This window comes from Pithys albifrons, chromosome 7 (genome assembly GCF_047495875.1).
Source record: "Pithys albifrons albifrons isolate INPA30051 chromosome 7, PitAlb_v1, whole genome shotgun sequence".
Classification (NCBI taxonomy): domain Eukaryota; kingdom Metazoa; phylum Chordata; class Aves; order Passeriformes; family Thamnophilidae; genus Pithys; species Pithys albifrons.
The window spans coordinates 55264071-55284431 of record NC_092464.1 but is presented as its reverse complement, the minus strand read 5'-3'; the positions used below and the strand labels follow the sequence as shown (position 1 = coordinate 55284431).

Genomic DNA, 20361 nt, shown 5'->3' with positions numbered 1-20361 from the left:
TAATCACTTCAAAGAGGGGTTTCCACTCAATAAGCATAAGCAATCAAAACTCTGTTTCCTTCCCTCTCTGGTTCCTACTCTGGGCTCGATATCTATTTTTACTTCTTGATTTACCTAAGATTAAGGTGTGTGGGGGTTGCTTCTTATTGGCTAAGAAAAAAACCCAACAATAAAAATGTCATATACAGTTACACAGTTACCAGGAATGTTTTACTTCCTCAAACTAAGTCTAGTCAGACTCTAGAACATGAAATGTTCACCTTAGCCAAGCCTTCTTTTCTTTCTTTTTTTTTTTGTTTCCCTTCATCAACCTCAGTCACTTTTAAATGTTGTGGAGAATTCTACACTCTGGGGTACATAAAAGGAAGGAAAAAAAAAACCCCAAACAAACAAACCACAAACCTAAATGCTTTATCTGTATTGCTCCACACAGCTGTGATACATTTACATTTTATTAGGAATTTAATAATGTTTCAACATACTTTGTGATGTACAGTCCTAGAGAGTAACAAACAAGCTTGCCTGAATTCTTTTAAAATGCATAAAGCAAAGTGACAATTCTTTTATTGAAGGAATGCTGGCCCCATGCAGCTTTTAAAAATCATAAAAAATCCATACAAGAATGAAAAAGACACCCACGCTCTTCTTGTTTCTGAACAGGTTCAGATTATATATATATATATTTATACATATATATATATATACATATATATATACACACACACACACACACACACACATATATATACATATATATGTGTGTGTGTGTATATATATATGTATATATATATAAATATATATATATGTATACATATATATACATATATATATAAACACACACACACACACATATACATATATATGTGTGTATATATATATATGTATATATATATATATAACCCCTCATAATGATATCTATCATTATTATCAGCTTTCATGCAAAATGCCCACGTGCCACAAATTCTTCATAAATATCCAAACTGTAATTATATGTGCTACATTCCTGACAATTTGCTTGTGTTTTGACATGAAAACACTGTTCTATCAAACAGCCCTCACCACATCCCCTTTATAGTTTACAGTGATAGGTATTTGTTTTAAAAAAAATTAGCCAGCTGGAACACAGAGGGATTTGAACTACCCATGAAGAGAAAATCATTGGGTTTGAAGCACTTTTTACAAAGAGTACATCTATTGAATTTGTTTCTTTTCTGTTAAAGAAAGCACACAGAAAAGCAGCACCATAACCTGCTACTCAGACCAAAGTACCCAATGCCAAAGTAGCAAAGGATGCCACATGAAGAGAATCACCTTTGACATTTCATCCAGAGTGCTAAGTTCAGATTAAAAATAATCCTGTTAATACTTTGTTTATTTTGCTGTGAATCTCCCAATAGAAACACCTCTTGTCTATTTACAGAGAAATACTACTACATTTTTGTCTATGTGTGACTGATGGCTTTTCAAGGTTAAGGTCTTTTTTTTTCAGTGCCCTGTAGTTTCAGGAGCTTGTTTTGTGCATTCAGGATACAGCTCCAAACAGTTTCTGAAAAATATGTCCAAAGTAACTCAATGGCACTGAGTATCCTTCAATCAATGGCACTGAGTATCCTTCAATCAATGGCATTGTGTATCCTTAAATCAATGGAATTGTGTATCCTTCAATCAATGGCACTGTGTGTCCTTCAATCAATGGCACTGTGTATCTTTCAATCAGAATAACTAGTCTGCATCCCACTCATTAACTCCACAGTGCAACTTATAAATAGTATTTTATGTATAACATGAAGAGGGAAATAAACTCCCTCCAATCCCTTTGTGGATGCACACACAGAAGCATTACAACTATGGTAAGATAACCAACTCAAATCACCAAAGAGAATTCAGGAAAAAATTAAACAATTATAGAGCATCCACGTTACATTTCAATGGAATATTCACATCCACAGTTGAAGCAATATGAGCTTCCTCCTTCACAAGTTATTCCACTGCAAAATTTTTTGTTATCTCAGTAGAATTTGGTACTAGTTCAGGTCCCAGAGCAGGTGCCAAATATGGCTTGTGAGGGCTGTTTTCTCACTGAAAATCATAACATGGTGATCTGAAACTACTCCATGATCTCACTGAATGATCAGAGTGGTGAGAGCTGAGGCCACAGTTTGAAGGAGTCACAGAAGGGTTTGTGCTTTAAGGCATTTGTCTGGAAATAGGTTCAGGTCCCCCACCTGGCTTATCCTTCCCATATGGAAATGAAGTCCTGCAAGGAAAGGGCCACAGACTGGACAAGTTGCTGATGCGCTCTGGGAATCCAGTCATGAGCAGAGACCTCTGCCAGAAAATATGTCTGGATGAGTCAATCGCTCCCTTTTTCCTGATGCTGCTCATTAAAGCCGGGTCTGGATTCAAGCTTTCCCTCCTTCAGATCTCGACATCAACTGCCATGAAAGTATCTGTCATCTCTGTGAGGATGTCACATAAAATACTGTACACATTGGAGAATACCTAAGAGGAGACTTTGACAAGGTCTCAATCAGCCTTGACTTAAACTGGGACTCTTAGTTAGACTTCTCTTTTCAGACACTTTCCCAAACTATGAGGCAATACCATGTTTCATAAAAAGTAAAAGTTTCTGATAGGAAACCAGCTCTCCTTGTTATGAATCTTCATGTTGATAGACGCCCTTCCAGGTTTTGTTTGTTACAACTTCTAAGTAGGAAAGAGCAAGATGAAGGCAAACTATGTAATTACACAGAGGCAATGGCAGATGTTGCAAACTGTGGCAGAAGTGAAAGAAATAAAGGATTAATGGCAATTACAGTAATAACAGAAATAACAGCAGCCAAGTCAGATTAAGTCAAACTAGAGCAGCAATAAGAAGAAAGAGTAACAACTATCTTCGGAGTTTCTTACTTCTCACTACACAGATGTTCATGAAAGAACCATTTAACCTTCATGCATTTGAATCCAAGACTCCCATTAGTAACAACGCCTGAACATTACTTTACTAAAGCAGTCTATGCCCAGTAGGAGTTATGCAAACCTGAGGTCATCTGCTGGCAGCAGATCCCCCAATCAGGAGTTGTACTATTCTTCATCATCAGCCTCCTTTGGTCTCCCTTCTGTCTTGGTTTAATGCAGCTTCTCACTTCAGTGTCACTACCATGGATAAGCTCAGCTTGGGCCAAAAAGGCAAAATAATCCATGTGGTTTTGGCATGATGTGTTCAACTATTGCTTGCAATAAGTGGCAAATATAATTGAAACAGTTAAATAATATAACTTGATGTACTAGGAGGAAAATACATTAATGTTATATGTTTCTGGAGCACAAGTGCTGTGGGGAGAGGCTGAGGGAGCTGGGAGTGTTTAGCCTGGAGAAGAGGAGGCTCAGAGGTGACCTCAGCACTGTCTGGAACTGCCTGAAGGGAAGTTCTGGCCAGGTGGGGGTTGGTCTCTTCTCCCAGGCACTCAGCAATAGGACAAGGGGGCACGATGGGCTCAAGCTCTGCCAGGGGAAATTGAAGTTGGAGAGCAGAAAAAAATTCTTTGCAGAGAGAGTGCTCAGGGATTGGAATGGGCTGCCCAGAGAGGGGGTGGATTCCCCATCCCTGGAGGATTTTCAGCTGAGCTTGGCCGTGGCACTGAGTGCCATGATCTGGTAAAGGGATTGGAGTTGGACCAAGGGTTGGACTTGATGATCTCAGAGGTCTTTTCCAACCCAATCCATTCTATGATTCTGTGATGATGGGAGAGACAATTGCATGGGAGTTTCATATATTCATTCACTGAAAAAAAATATGTTTCCCTTTAACATCTTCCTAACTCTTCAGTGTTCTGTTGTCCAAATCTCTTTTGTTTCACTGAGCTCCCCATCCTCAGCTGTATCTTCCCTTCAGCTGGGGCAGCTTTGAGCACTTGCACTCTCCATTTTGCCTTTCCTCAGTGCAAAGGCATGAGCAGAGAATTATTGTTGAGTATTTAGGGGAATTATACTCTAGTGATAACCACAGCTAATTGGTGGGGGTGCAAAAAATAGAGAAAAGGATAAATTAAGTCAACAATAATTACGGCAGATTATAATTACAGTACTAATTAGAATAGATTTCCAGTAGGAACGGAGCATCTAAATACAAAAAAGCACCACAATAATGAAAGACTCTGTTGTTGTAACATCTCTTTTACTTTCTATTACTATGAGAATAGAACTGATAGTATCACCATATTTTCCCCTATCTGTGATTCAAAATATTGTATTATATTTTTATTATCTCTTTGAAGAATGCTCTTTCATGACATTACCAATCTCCCTTTCAGCTTAAATCTCATTATTACTTCTTTTCAAATTAGAAAGGGTGTTTTTTTAAAAACTTTCTCCTTCAGAGTGTCCCTAAAAAATAACTAAAAGCTGTATTAGTTATTAGCTCCTATATTAAAGAGTTCCTGATTAATTTACTAGAATATTTACACACTACTAAGTTTTAATGAGGTATTTCTGGGGCAACAATGGCAAATGATGTAAGAACATCTGTTTGTACAATGGGACAAGTCAAGGCTACTTTTAATAACTGATACCTTGCATTTTCACCCCCCCAAGGTCTGCATGTTGTATGTGCTACCAGAAACTGAGAGTCTTCTGAGTGAAATCAATAAGAGATATTACATAAATAATGAGCATGGAGAGACCTTCAGTTTTGTCATAGAATGCAGGAAATAAAGTACTTCAAAAGCTGAAATTCAAGTATTTTCACAGCATTTTTGTCCCTTAAATTTTCTATTCTCGCCAACAACCAAAGAACAAAATAAACCCATCCTAAAGCAGAAAGTCTTAGTTACAAGGTTGTGTGCCCTCACGACCACTTCTGAAAATTTACTCTATAATTCTTTTAAGGCAGTTTTTACTTACCAAACTGCCAATATGCAAAAGGGAAATGCAACCTCTAATTATGACCACGGAAGAACTGAAACTCTGCCCTGTCTTTTCATTTAAAGTGGTTGGTTCATCTGAAGAGAATTTTTAAAAAAATTCATAGTGATGGCATTAGCAAGTTGTTGAATATAAAAATTAGTTGAGAATATTATTTGTATTGTAGGGTTATGAGGTTGAGTAATAATTTCTGGTTATTTTCTGTATAATGCTCTGCTGCACTTGTGGCTGTTGCACCACATATATTGTCCTGCTACGCGTCTGGTTTGGGCCATGATCTGGTAAAGGGACTGGAGTTGGACCAAGGGTTGGACTTGATGATCTTGGAGGTCTTTCCCAACCCAATCCATTCTGTGATTCTATGATTCTATGAAATGTTGTTTCCCACATCCTATAACTCAGTATCTGCCTGAAGACTACAATCAGACAAATCAGCCTTCTGTTGGCAAACACTTTTTTGGCAGATTCAGACTATGTTTAGTAAGGGAAGGAAAGAGAAGATAAAAAAAGAATGCCAAGTCACTCACTCCTGATCCCCTTCGAGCTGAGTGATGGCCAGACAGTCTCCAAGCAACAGCTGAGCTGAAAGACAAACCCCCCACTTGCTTCCTCTGCCCCCAGCTTTTATGGATGCTGTTCTATGATATGGAATATGCCTTTAATCATTTAAGGTACACATTGCAATGTATACAGACCCTTGAAGTGAGGGCATAAAGAGAAGAGAGCAAGGCTGGTGCCCACGGCAATGGGCACACCCTGAAACAGGGAAGGTCCCCCCCCCGAACCTCAGGAAATGCTGTTTCACTCTGAGAGAACAGAGCACTGGCACGACTTGCCCAGGGAGGTTATGGAGTCTCCCACCCTTGGTCCAACTCCAGTCCCTTTACCAGATCATGGCACTCAGTGCCACGGCCAATCTCACCTTAAAAACCTCCAGGGATGGGGAATCCACCCCCTCTCTGGGCAGCCCATTCCAATGTCTGAGCACTCTCTCTGCAAAGAAGTTTTTTCTGCTCTCCAACTTCAATTTCCCCTGGCAGAGCTTGAGCCCATCGTGCCCCCTTGTCCTATTGCTGAGTGTCTGGGAGAAGAGACCAACCCCCACCTGGCCAGAACTTCCCTTCAGGCAGTTCCAGACAGTGCTGAGGTCACCTCTGAGCCTCCTCTTCTCCAGGCTAAACACCCCCAGCTCCCTCAGCCTCTCCCCACAGCACTTGTGCTCCAGTCCCTTCCCCAGCCTCGTTGCTCTTCTCTGGCCCCGCTCCAGCCCCTCAATCTCTTTCTATCAGAACACAGTCCTGATTTGAGGCAATGATATTGCTCAATGCTCATGGCTTCTCTCAGTAGCTGAGATCTTGTAATTTCCCCCCAAATTACCTGAGGATGTGGTTTGTGTAACACACACCTCAGCAGCAGTCAACCATTTGCACAGACCCACAGAAAGAGCATCATGGCAATGGTTTTTGCACCATCATTAACAGAAATTGCAACCTTCCTAATATCAGTTCCTGTTTACAGCTGACACCATGGAGGAGTTAGCCATGTGTAGAGTCATTCCTGATGTAAATCTGCATATTTAATGCCATTTAAAAAGCACTTCCCAGCCAAAGGATGTGGACCTCTGGCTCTAGTCCAGCAGCAAATTCAAACAACAAACTAGAAAAATGCTGTAAAATAAATGGGAAGGAAAGACATTGTACCACAAATACTGAAATGTCAGTAATGTGAAAGGAATAATTTTGACTATAATACACTAAGTATTGTGCTGAGCAGATTGAAATATATTACCTCCTATTTATGGAAATATTCTTATAAACCCACCAAACATTAGAGCAAGTAAAATAACAGGTTTCATGTTATCCCTATTACATATATTATGGTATGAAACCACTTCTATTTCCAAATCTGAAAAATAAGCTTCAAGCAAAATTTGTCTCTGATCCTTAAAAGTCAATCAGGATCCCATTAGAGCTGATGAAAAGACATCTAATTGATAAATAAACAAGACCTGCAGTTTGTTACTTGGTGTAGAAGACAGTGTTGTCCAGTGCCAGCAACACTCCTGGGTGGCTGCAGGAGGAGGATGGCTGTGTTTGTGAGACTCAGGAAATCATTTTCCTCTGAAATATGGTACAATTGAACATGTCCTACAGACAGAAATATACTGTCTGAATCCTAACATACAGTATAACCATAGTAATTTCACTTGGTAATTAACTTAATAAAAAGAAACACCAATAAAAATTGTTAGATTCTGTAATGAGTCTGATAAACTTTGCCCATCTTAGAAATAATTACAAATCAAGCAGCAACCATCCAAATGCACTAACTCAGCATGAGTCTGACCACTGCCAATGCAACATAACTTGGGCCAAGTCAATTGTGGTGTGAAAATACCTTTCCCTTCTGAAAACATGGGTTTTACCTAAAGAAACTGTTCATTGTCAATCTCAGCACACTTTTCAAACCAAATGGAACTGAAGAAAAAATAGAAAAACCCAACCACAGAAAAAGTAATTTATTGTTTTATGTCTTGCAAAACAATAATTCAGTTATTAACTTATATTGATTGGCTGTAAAATAGGAAACATATAATAACTTGATTTGAAGAATCTGATTTTTTAAAACTAGACTTTTTCTGTTCTTATTCTCCCCAGCATTCAGACTAGAGAAAATAAGTTGCTCACACAGCCCTATAGCAGCAGTTGTTGTGGCTGTTGGCCATTTGGTAGGTGCCAGGTGAGGATTAAATTGCATTCCACATATGACCAGCACAAAACTGACTGAAACTGTCAATTCTTTTTTTCTTGAGACCTGAACAGCCACACAGTGAAAACAATTTCCAGGCACTACAATTTGCATTGGCTCCTAAGAGGTCAGAGCTGGGTATAGAACTCAGCAATCCAATATTTTCAAAATATTCTATACATGTTGGTTCTCAATAATAAAACCAATTGTGCTACAAACCTCCCAACAGTTTGATCTTCTTCAGTCACAGGCTTTGAATGAAACTGGAACATGAATTTAAATTAGAGTTAGTACTTAAATTGATTAGCTGTCCGTGGTTGATTCCTCTAGGGAAACTCTAGGGAAGTAACTTCTTGGACTGTGCTTGCTTTTTAACTGTTTTATTTAGATAATTTCATGTCAGAATGAAAACTGTGCTGACTTCCAAGAGCATAAGAAAAAATGTTTTCTGAGTCCCAAAGCAGAATCAAGAGTTGATGGCTGTTTAAGGGGCTAGTTCTGTTTCAAAAATGCTTTAGATTAGGGCATATTTCTACAAGCTCTGTGTTGATCAAAGCCAATGTGGATTTACTGTACCACAGAAATCCTGTGATGTTTTCTATGAAAGTGCAAAACACTTAATTCTAAAATGGTGTTGAAAGAAAGTAACAGTGACTCTTTTTTTGCCTCATAGTCCAGGACATCTCCAGACACTCAAAGCCATTTTGTTATTTTTTTGACCTACAACTTGCTCTGCAGTTTCAAGAGGCTTCATTTTTAAAACACAGCAAATCCCATTAATGTTACTCAAAGCCTGAAAACAGCTTCTATGGCAAATTGAATTTGCTTTATTCTACTGACCTCAATGAGGTTACACTGGATGCGACTTTATTCAACTTAGAACTTCGAAGGACTGTCAAATTTTTCCAACTGCATAAAGGTGTTCAACCATTTTTAATATTTCCCATTTTTATTCTTCTGCACCACCTTGATACTTTCTAGAATCCTTCCATAGCACTCTTATCTTCGTTTTCCCAGGCCTAGCTAATATATTAGCACAATAGTTACAATCAAGCCAACCTCTGTTTGAGAGCAAAGAAATTCAGGTCAATGATGATCCATCCCTTCCATGTATTTTCATTGGCTGCCACAAACCCTTCACCCACAGTGTATACAGAGATTTGGGTTTTCCATCACCGCCTCCAAAACTGCACTTTGTTACCTTCTTCTCAAGAAGCTTCCAAATTCCACAAAGTCTGCTGATCTATCATTTCTTTATGTCAACCTGCCAAACTGGGATCCTCTTTCCCTGCCTCAATGTCCTTTAAAGCCTTGCCCTTCTTCTACAGAAGAGTCATAAAATGGTTTAGAGAACAGAGATGTAAACAGGGAGGAGGAGCATCTCAAAATAAATTTTTACAGCTTGAAAAACTCATCAGTGGAAGCAACAAGCCTTCCACAGGTATTAACAAGAATTAGTTCAAGAGCAGGCAGGACAGGATGAAAGAAGTGACCAAAAACATGGAAGAATGGATGCAAAAGAGAATGAAGGAGAAAGAAAAATAAAAAGCTAAAAATGAATTAAATTTAAAGCAGCTGTTTTCATTAGTATTGAAGTTATATGTTAAGAAATATCTTTTTCCCTTTTTCCCCTTACAAAGATACTATAAAAGTCAACTGCAATTGAAAATTTAGGCTGTATATGGTAAATATTTTGAATCCTCCTGACCTTCTGAAATGTCTGTTTTGAAGAAGTGATAACTCTTAGAAATATTTGAACAAGTTTTACTCTCTCTCTCTCTGTATATAGATATAGATAGATATACATATATATACATATATGTGTGTGTATATATATATGTATACATATTATATATATATGTATATCTATCTATCTATATATCCATGTCTATATGTATGTCTATATCTGTCTATAAAGATGTAACATTCTTACCTGTTTGAAAATCCTAATAATAGTAAAACATATGAGTAAAATAGAGTAAAACAGTATGAGGGGAAAAAAAATTGAATAAATTTATTAGGTTAAGTTTCTAGAAAGAGCATCACACAGGCAACAGACAGATCATTTCCCCCAACTGTTAAAATGGCCTATTTGTGCAAACATCTATATCTAAGTGAAACTCAGTCATCAGAAATAACAATTTGTGCTGTCAACATTCCCAGGATTTTAATCCGCATTTAAAGTTGACACCATTTTTTTTAGGCTATGCTTGTTATTATATATAGTAATATATCCCATTTTAATTTAAACACAGTAAAATTAGAGAAATTACATTTCTTCATGAATGTAGGAGGAATGTAAAGAGGTTTCTGTTGGGGATTTGTAATAAAACTTCTCTTAATCACAGAGTGTGTCCAGCCATTGTGTGTTACTGTACCCCTGAGCACAGACTGTGCAGGGTTATGTTTCCTTCTGGCAAATATTGGCAATCCCAAGTTCAATATACTGGTTTTGTCCCATTATTTTTGTTTAAGAAAGCACACAAGAGAACAGAATGCTGTTTTTTTCCAGAATGACAGTAATCCCAGACAATACCCTTCCTTATGCTTCTCTTTAAATAATAAGTAATCCCTGTAAGTGGATTATTTAAAACAGAGAGAGAAGGTTGTTTGTTGTAACTCCCCTTCAACTTCAGTCAAGCAACTTCTTTCTTATTAATTACAGATTATGCCCTTTGATACAGACCTAAGCAAGCTATTACTTGCTGTCTTGGATAAATTATTGTACCAGGAATACACTCCCAAGATGTTCTGTGACTTAAAAACACGTTATTTCTTCAGTTTGTAGTACTGTAAGTGATTTAATAAAAGCTTCTGCAAAGTGAGATGTATCTTCCTGCAAGGATCATGCAGAGCCACCTGCCTGGGAAGGAGAGGATGGATTACAGAGGCATTGGGAATAAAATACCAGCAAGAAAATGGTATTTTATTGTCTGTCTTCATCACCACCCTACTCTAGTGCAAGGCTGTTCACAACCAGTCTCAAACCAGGAGGGAAGAGTTCAGTAATGTCCATGTTGCTGCATTAGTGTTGCAGTGCCATTAAGCTGAGTGAAATCTCAAAGAATGTCCTGAAGCAGGAGAGAAATAATTTTAAAATTTGGTTTGATCATGATCAAGTTGCTTATTCATGATTTTGTTAGGAAGAAAGCATTGTTATTTTTCAGTCATTGAGAACGACAAGGAGCTATTCTATTATCATTCCAAACTCCCAGCAAGGATTACAAGGTTTGGGGACAAAGAAAAGGATCCTTTAACAGAATGAATTGACAGGAATTCATTTTGTGTGTTTGTTAACAAACCAGTGAATTCCTGACAAACAGATATATAGCACAAGGATTTCTAAAGCTAGCATGACATTCAAAACCAATCAAACCTTTCTCTCTTTCTCTAAGCATTAGTTCATAGGGTCACACTCCTTTGAATGAAGTTGAATGTTGACAACAACAATACTGTAAACATTGGGATTGCTTATTATTGTTCTTGTGCTCACTGGAATCCATATGGAATACAAGGCACTAACTCAGCCCCCAGAGGATGCCAAGTTACCATAATGGGTAACTGGATTCCCTCTCTTTAGTCCAGATGTTACTGAACAATATAAAATCTGTATGTGAGTCCAAGGAAAAGTAGGTGTTGACACTGGGATGCTCCAGGCAACCATAGATCAATTCCCTGTGCACTTCTCACTGAAATGGGTGGGTATGTTCAGCTGCTCTAGTTTAAAAATGAGCCAAGTGGGTGTTAGGAAGGAGTTCTATGGGTAAAACCCGACCTTTATCAGAGCAAAGGTTTTTGGTGACCACTCATTATCCTTCTTAATTATTTCTGTGTTCACAAAGTCTCACTGGTGATACAGATTCATAGAATCATAGAATCAGTTGGGTAGGAAGAGACCTCTGAGATCATCAAATCTAACCCTTAATTCAACCCCACTGTGATTACCAGATCATGGCACTCAGTGCCACGTGCAATCTCACCTGAAAACCTCCAGGGATGGGGAATCCACCCCCTCTCTGGGCAGCCCATTCCAATGCCTGAGCACTCTCTCTGCAAAGAACTCCTTCCTAATATCCAACCTAAACCTCCCCTGGCAGAGCTTGAGCCCGTGCCCCCTTGTCCTGCTGTTGGTTGCCTGTTGGCTCCCTGTAGTTGAACATGATTGTGAACACAGAGTTGGCCATCAGGCCAGAAATCAAGGTGAAGTATTAACCAGGGCAAGAGTCAAGATGTTTTGGTTCAGTGTGATTAAACTTCTCTCTTAAACTCTTAAACTCACACTCAGGCTTGGTAAATACTGATTTGCCCTGAGCACTGTGTGGCCAGCAATCCTCTCATTGCCTCATTTCTGCTACACTCAAACACACTTTGCCCAGAAATTTTTAAACAAACAAGATCAAATACAAACAAAATAAAAATCCCTAACATTTGGGGATTTTGCTAAGATATTTTTAGATCTGTGGGTGCAAAACTGTCTTAGTAGTGCAGAGCATCATCACAGATGAATTGTATGTCTGACAATCCCTTCATTTTTTTTTTTTGGTCGTGTTTGCAATTTCAGGTTTTCCAGAAAAGAAATTGGTTCAGTGTCCCTTCCAAACATTCTTACTACTTGACATGATGCAGAAATAAAATGATGAAAACACAGTCCATGCCATAGGGGACAGATGATTAAAAAGAAAAAGAGCTTTGATCTGTTACTCCCATGTGTCATTCAAGAGTTACACCACTGTAAATGCTATTAAGATTTTACAAAAGCATATATGAAATCAGATTATGTTACAAATATCAGAGGTAGAGACAGAAGAAAACATCAAAGAGAAATGAGAAATTAGAAAAGGGCAAAGAGAAAAACATGTTATAAGAAATTCTCACTCCTTATTCCAAGAATCTATGGAAATGATCATGAGTCAGTTTTGCTGACAACAGCAATGTCTTGAAAATAAAATTTACAGTCCATATGTCTTTTCAGTGAGGTTTTACCTTATGGAAAATCAGAGGTTAATCAGCTTTTTAGTCTTCTCATGTTGAGTAATCTCACACAACAAAATATTTCAAAAGATTTACTGGAAAAGGATCTTCTAAATAGAAGTGATCACCATCTGAAGGGCCCTCTCCTTCTATATAAATACCTGTGGGTGTATGGACCTACAGGGATAGATCCCCAGAAAGGAATCTACAGGTACCTATAGTTGTGTCACAGACATACAGGCACAACAAATCAAGGGCACAACGCACTGTCCTGCCCCAGATTTTAATGGCAATTCCATAATAAGTGGTACATTTTGTCCCTTTAACCATCAGTGAAACTCTATCCTCACATATTCAGGCAATGTTGGCTGGTCTGAGTGACATGGTTTTAACATTCCAAAACATATGTAGGCAGAGTATGAAATCATTGAAGAGGATTTATGGAAACAATGGCTTATATTGCAAATAAAACATGGAAAAGCAGAGAAAACACATGTGGAACTGGTCACAAGGTGAAAAGCAGAAACTATTTCAGGCACTCCGTTTCAGAAATAATCCAGAAACACATTTTAACAGGCTGATTGGATAAATAACATCAAACATGAATACATAGAAAGTACAGTAAAAAAAATTACTCCAATATACTCTTGGAATTAGGTGTGTCTGGGGCTGCTCATCCCTCAGTCACACATATACATATTGTCACACAATCACACCATACCCATTCTGTATATCCTGTTCATTTGCATTCTGCTGTGGTCCAGGGGTTTGTCTGAACTTGCTGTCAAAAACCTGCACAATGTGGGAGTGGGATCTGCTAAAAATTGCCAAAACCAGAAAGTGACTCTCACAAAGCAGTTCCAACATTTCCGGACTCAAACATTAACTGAAGGCTGTTCAAAGAGGCTCCTGAGAAGCAGAAAACTCTCCAAATGTAACCCCACATACAGAAGTTATAGCTCAGTGCCCCGGGCTGTCAGGTAGGAAGGCAGGAAAGTCCAACTAGAACTTTCAGATAAACAGTAAAAGTCCCAGGCTGAAGAAATGAAACAGCTCCAACTCAGGCAGGAAAACAAGGCAGGAAATGGTTCAGCAATAATTGAACCCCAGTCACCTTGAGGGCAATGCAGGGCAAGGGAGAAAAAGACCACAACACACCAGGGAATGGAGCTCTGCTTTATGCAGGGCAAAGGGCCACCTTAACTGTGTATGTTTAGCTGGATTCTTCATATTCTCCTTTATGACATAGCCAAGGAATGGGAATGAATATTTTTACTGTGTATTTGAATGAGAAAAATATACTCAGAGTAATGCAAATGCATTTCCAATATGAGTGAGGAGAAATTCTTGTCAAGACATGCAATGACACACCACCTAGATGTATTTTGTCTGAGAAATTAATAAACTAATCTGGTTTGGTCATTCATCAAGAAAGATAACTTTTCCCCAGAACAACCTGGGTTTGTGAAGAAGCAACATCTGTGACCATTTCTGTAAAAATAATAATGGTGAATGGTTTTAAACAGCTTTTATAAAACATGGTGCTCTACAAGCAGGGATGAAAATATTGCTTTCCTCTATCTTTCTTTTAGGAAATAAAGATAATGAACCTTTTCCCATAATAGGCAGAGCACATTCACACAGAGAGAGGGTATGAGAAACTGTTGTTTTAGAATATTCTGCTTGAACTGCAAAGTTAAAACTCAGATACATCATTTATTCTTAAAAAGGCCTAGGAAAGAAAACAGGGTTCCCAGCACTGCAGGTAAAATTTCCATCAAGGATTTATAATGTTCACTGAGCTCTTATCAAGTACTACTATTTCTAATAAACACCAAAGCAACATGTAGCCTTTTTCACATAGTGATAATGGATTAAGTCTAATTCCTGCACAACAGCAATGAAAACTGGGGAAATTAGCAAAAACAGTTCACCAGCTAAAAAAATGATGAAGAAAAGGTGAAACCAGGACACTCAGTGATCACAGTATTAAAAAACTGCAAAGGGGTTGCTAAGACAGAAGCAAAGGTGCAGAGCTTTGAAAACCTGGGCATGAGAGAAGGGAGTATCAGCAATGGACTGCAATAAATGACCTCTTCAACTGGCTGTTTACCTGCCCAACATCTACCTAAGAGCACTGCTAGGTATTTCCTGAGAATCACTTAGCATATGAATTATTGACTTCTTTTGTTTTATGGCACCATGACAATGACTAAGTGAAAAATAAACCTCCAACAGCTGATGGTTTCCACTTCCAGGACATGAGCATGTAGATCAGTAGAACAAGGTTATTGTTCTGCTTTAAAAACAATGGAAGTTGAATTCAGCTTTACTGGAGCACTAAGAGGAGGGGTCAATCAATATTCTTAATGCTGGACAAGACACATGGAAGCTTAGGGGCATGTTTTCTGAAAGAACATGGAAAACAGAATGCTGAAGCAGGTTTTGGAGAGGCTCCTATTCATCACTGCAGGACTGCAGAAATCCCATTCCTCTCAGACTCTTTTTGAAAAAGAGTCCTCTTATTCCTCTTATTAAGCAGGAGTTATATCTCCAGCTGGCACAGTAGATCAATTAGTGGGTAGTGATGGCAAAAATCATAACTTCCTTAAGTTCACATTTGGATGGCTACTTGGGGAAAACAACACACTGCAATTTTTAACTTTGTTTTTATCTCAGTGCGTGCATAAATCTTCCTTCCTACTGGCATTATGATTGCTCTGTTGTAACTAAAAGAACCAAACATCAAATTAAGTTTTCCATTTCACCTGTTAAGCTCATGAATTCCTGAAGCTGCTGGCTCGCTCTCCCCAGAGACAAACAGGCATGAAACAGTAATTCATGGACTGCAGTAACTCTGCTGCATGGTTTTCATACGCTGCCCGCAGGCACAGTGAATAGGAATCAAAATTGGAACACAACACCAGCAGATCTTGTTGTGTTCTCTGTATTTACGCTTTTAGCTCCCACTCTGATTATTTGTTACAGCTCCTACAGCTCTGGGAAATGACAAGACACAGATGGTGTGAAGGCAGCAGTCCCCTCCCTTCAGGGGCTCATTCCCAGGGTAAAAGGAGGAGTGGCAGGACCACAGTGCTGTTCCCCGCCCACTTTGGAGGCAAAGAGCAGTGGCCCATAGGAAATGTCATACCAGAGAAGTCACTTGGAGGTATTATTGATTGGGAGGGGGGAACTTATGCTTATTTGACTTATGATTATTTTACTTAGGATGCTTATTCTGCTTATTTTATTTAGAACTTCTGCTTATTTTGCTTATTTTATTTAGAACTTCTGCTTATTTTGCTTATTTTATTTAGGACTTCTGCTTATTTTACTTATTTTATTTAGGACTTCTGCTTATTTTACTTATGCTTATTTTGCTGCTTAGTAGTATAAAATTCACTGTATAAAATGCAGCAAAACTCACAAGGTACAGACCCATCCTTGAAGATGCCACACCAAGAGGCCCCAGAGCCTCTTGGACCAATTAAAACAGCCAGGATACCCCATGAAACGAAGATCAATCAGAAAAGGTGTCAAAAGAACAAGGTAAGTAGAGAAATTTGCCAATTAGACCAGCTACAGTTTCCAACAAGTCCAGTTTGAAGCAGTTTTGAATAAAAGGTAAAAGGTTAATGAGAGGAAGACCACTGACTTCATCCCCAAAGACCACCAGAGACCCCTGCCCTGAATTACCAGGAGGAAAAGTGCAGGCACAAGGAGGAGCGGCAGGGGTGGAGAAAATGGAAGTCAGTTCTGGAAACTCATTATAATGACCCTGCCTTCTCTAAGAGAATATTGTTTATACATGAAGAAATAACAAATATGTATAACTTACTGGCATATAAACCAGTTGTTAACTCGACCAGGTGTGCAGGTTTTGGAGGAGCCATCCCCCCTGCACCCGGGCCCGGAATAAATGTACCTCTCTATAACCTCACTGGATAAAGGGTTTTCTTTCTGCAAAACATTATTAGGCAGTGTCATGAAAATGGTGGATGAAGATATAGAATAACTAACCTTTTGCATTCTATGAGTTTATCCTATCACTGTTCTCTGTATAATTTTGTTTCTCAGTGCAAAGAAGGGAAGTTTATTTCTATAAGAGCCAAATAATGCCATATACTACATTGTCTTTTAACCAATGGGCACCAAAGAACTTCCTTCTATCTCCAAGTTCCTGTTTGCAAACAAGGGAAATGTCCCACCACCTGCCACACCAACTGCAAAGTAGATGGGCATCACAACCAGCTTTCTGCACATCCTCAGTGCTAAGCATTAGTATCCTCTCAAAAGGGAAGTTTCCAAGGAAACAAGAAGAAAAGAGGATATGAGAAATGCAAATATAAAGAGAAAAACAAAACAAAAAGTCTGAGTTTTTTTGTTTTTGTTTTGTTTTTCAAATTCACATATACATGTACATTGTTATTAGGTTGCAATTACGATCCATGGGCTTGCTATTTCATTTATTTATTTATTGACTGCAATAGCTACTTGAATTGCCAAGGTTAAGTCTCTATCATGATAATAACTGCATATTCACAAAGGAATTCTGATTCTAAGAAAAAACATTAAATAGACAATAAGAAGCATCAATTTCATGTTGGTAAAAAAAAATAAAATTGTTGCAATCATAGAGGAGATCTCTATAAGAATCAGGAGCATAAAATGTGTGACAGCTGCACCCACTGCAGGATCCCTGCTTGCACATGCCTTCCTCAGAAACACACAGTGTACCCACAGTTTTATGGTTATTGTCATAACAGGGTGTATTTTTGGTACAAGTGCCTGGTTTTGCACTTGCTCGAGAAACTCACTGAGCTATCTGGACTCATTTGGGTTTTCTGATGATCTTTAGTCAAGGCTTTGGAACAGACCCCTGGGTTTGAACATAATTTATACCATATTGGGCTGCAAGTTCAAAACAAACAAAAAATACTCCAAAGCCAAAACAGTAAAGACAGAAAGCTGCATTTCCAGATAGTCTTTGCTTATTATTAGGCAAGGACTGTTCATTCAGCTTTGAGAAGCAAATTGAACGAGATGACCTTCTGCAGTCTCTTTGAACCTGAATCATCCTATAGCCTCGTGATAATCCAGTTTGCAGGTATGTTTCCAGAAGTCACTTACAACTTAATTTACATGAAACATCTTATTCCTCTCTTCCCTCAGACTAAGTGGAAAGACAATGGCATTGTTACCTGTAAAATCACCCCCAGTCCCTGTTGTCAGCAATGATTTCAATCTGTTTGCTGGGATGGACATGTTGTTTTGCTTGGATGAGAGTCCATTATTAAGGGAAAAAAGTCATGGATCCAGAGCAATAAACTCTTAAAGTCTAAAACTCATACCAGCAGAATGAGAATTCTTAGTTTGTACAGACTATTTTTATATATCTCTCTGAAATCAAAGGGAAAATGAGAATTCTTTGACTCCTGTGCCTGCAGCCAAAAAACCCCCCAAACAAAACAGGTTTATTAATACAAAGGTTTTCCCCAAACACAGAATTTCAAGTAAGTTCTGCTTCATACAAGAAAGTCATTTAAGTTATTGTTAGCAGCAGAACATATATTAGTGCAACTGAATGTACCTTTACCTCGACAGGAAATGCACAACTAAAAGCTGCAAAACCTGCAGTTCACTGATGGCTTGTTAATTACTAATCAACAAACACCTTGGGTCCTGATTTGTTTAAATAACTGAGCACTTTCTCCCTGAGAAGGAATCACATTGGACAGTGACATGACCCCCAGGAAACAAAGAGTGAAAAAGTTGAGTTGCTGAACTGTCTTCTCAGTTCTCTTTGGTGCAGTTTAAAAGCTTTCTATCCCAAGTGGTTCCTTAACATCTGAAAGGAATAAAGGGAAAATTTCCAGCCTGGAAAAGCTCCTATGGCCAAGGCCATCAATTGTTTCCTGATCCTGGGAAGCCTGGAGAGGTTTTCCTGCTGGCTGCACCCTCAGCTTCTCCCTGCCCCAGAAACACACAAAGATGGATTTTTTATTTTCTTCATTTCTTTGTGTGGGCACCATATTGCAAAGCTCTCTGTAAAAAGCTCAGTGGTGGAAGAAGCCACAGGAGTACTTGGAGCTGTGCTGGGAGATGAATAGGGTGTCATCAGAAATTCAGCAAAATATGGCAATCCTCCAGAGCAGAGAAAGGGTTGAAAAATTAGTTCCTTAGTTTAAAAACCATACACTGAAGCCAAGAACACAGCAGAAGAAAATGTACTGGCCTCTTCCTCACTAGCACACAAATCACTGCTGTTCTGTGTGTACAAACCATTACAGGTGTTATGCAAATACTGCAGTGTGATTTTCTGTTGCTGTCTAGGTTAAAATAATGCTGCTTTTTTCTATCACTTAGGAAAAAAAAAGCATTATAGAATATCTGTGGTCTTTTTTTTTTCCCAGACCAAAAATGTGGCTTATAAAGAGTTTCCAAGAGAATTTAATTTTTTCCACAAAAATGGTTAAAACATGAAGAGGGAGATACCTGAAAAATATGCTCAGAAATTGCTAACAACCTTAAAGATGCAAATATTTGAAACTGATTATTTCTTAAAATAGAATCAGTAAGTTATGCTGCTTAATTGCCCTTCTAAATCTAGAAGGTAGAGCAAACACCTGCAATTACAGCATATATTAATTTTATGAGGATATAAATATATACTAACAAGTACAAACTGGTCCTGAAATAATAGTTTTATACATTTCAAGAAGAAGAATCTAACACTGCACTGTGTGTAAACTATGAGCTTTCTAAGCATGTTATCTCCAGCTCTATTAACAAATAAATTTGCCTTTTAAACACCTGCCCAAAGGTACATGCATATAGAACTTTTCTGAAGCATTATGCAAGTAGGGAGCTTGTATCCATCAGCAGAATCTAATCACAATCCTTCTAGCTATGAACATGATTCAGGATCCTGCATATTAAGGCCCAGGAAAGAGGAAATCATTTCCCACATTGCAGAGTCTCTGTGCTATGCTAAATTAAGCAAAATAACAGCCACAGAGACAAGGCATGCATTAGAAACAGTGAAAAAGCAGCAGGGAGGAGGGAGAGGAGTAACAGGAATTGCAGTGTCTATTAACTAACAGGATGCTTATGGAAATAGGAGTATGAGGCACAGGCATGCCAGATGAATCCTTATAATGGCACCATAAGAAAATACACCAGAGCAAATTCAGGAGGGGAAGCACCCTCTAGTACAACACTGTAAGCATGCAGAAATTAATCTGAGGTGCATTTGAATGGCTCTTATCACAATCAACTCATCTCACAACCAAGAGAATGTGTTATATATTTCCACATATAAACCAGGCTTCCAAAGTACCATGAAGATTTATTTAACATCAGAATCTCTCATACACAGTAAGAGCACATATAAAAGTACTAGATGCATATTAAAAGAGTTTTAAAAATGGAATTCTTTCTCTATGTGCTGGTTTACTAGTTCTGAACCAACTAATACTTTTGTCTTTATGAGTTACAGGTAACACTTGTTGAGGAGGCCTGTACAGAAAGCATTACTAGGACTGTTCTCTTCCAGTAAAGCTACACAGCAGAAGAAGAATCTTATAGTGAATCTGCTTGTAGGTAATAGCATATCATTTCCCACACAATTGCACCACTGACCATGTCAGTCCCTAAAATGTGTGAGGCACCTGATTACTCAGAAATACTCTGTGCTAAAGAAACTGTTTCAGAAATATT

The 20361-nt window shown here is 38.4% G+C and overlaps 1 protein-coding gene across 2 annotated transcripts in view; it reads right to left on the bottom strand.

Annotated features, from left to right (window-relative positions):
- Positions 1–20361, bottom strand: part of CNTNAP2 (contactin associated protein 2) — a 1051893-nt gene that overhangs the window by 318490 nt on the left and 713042 nt on the right. The gene's annotated exons all lie outside the window — the stretch shown is intronic.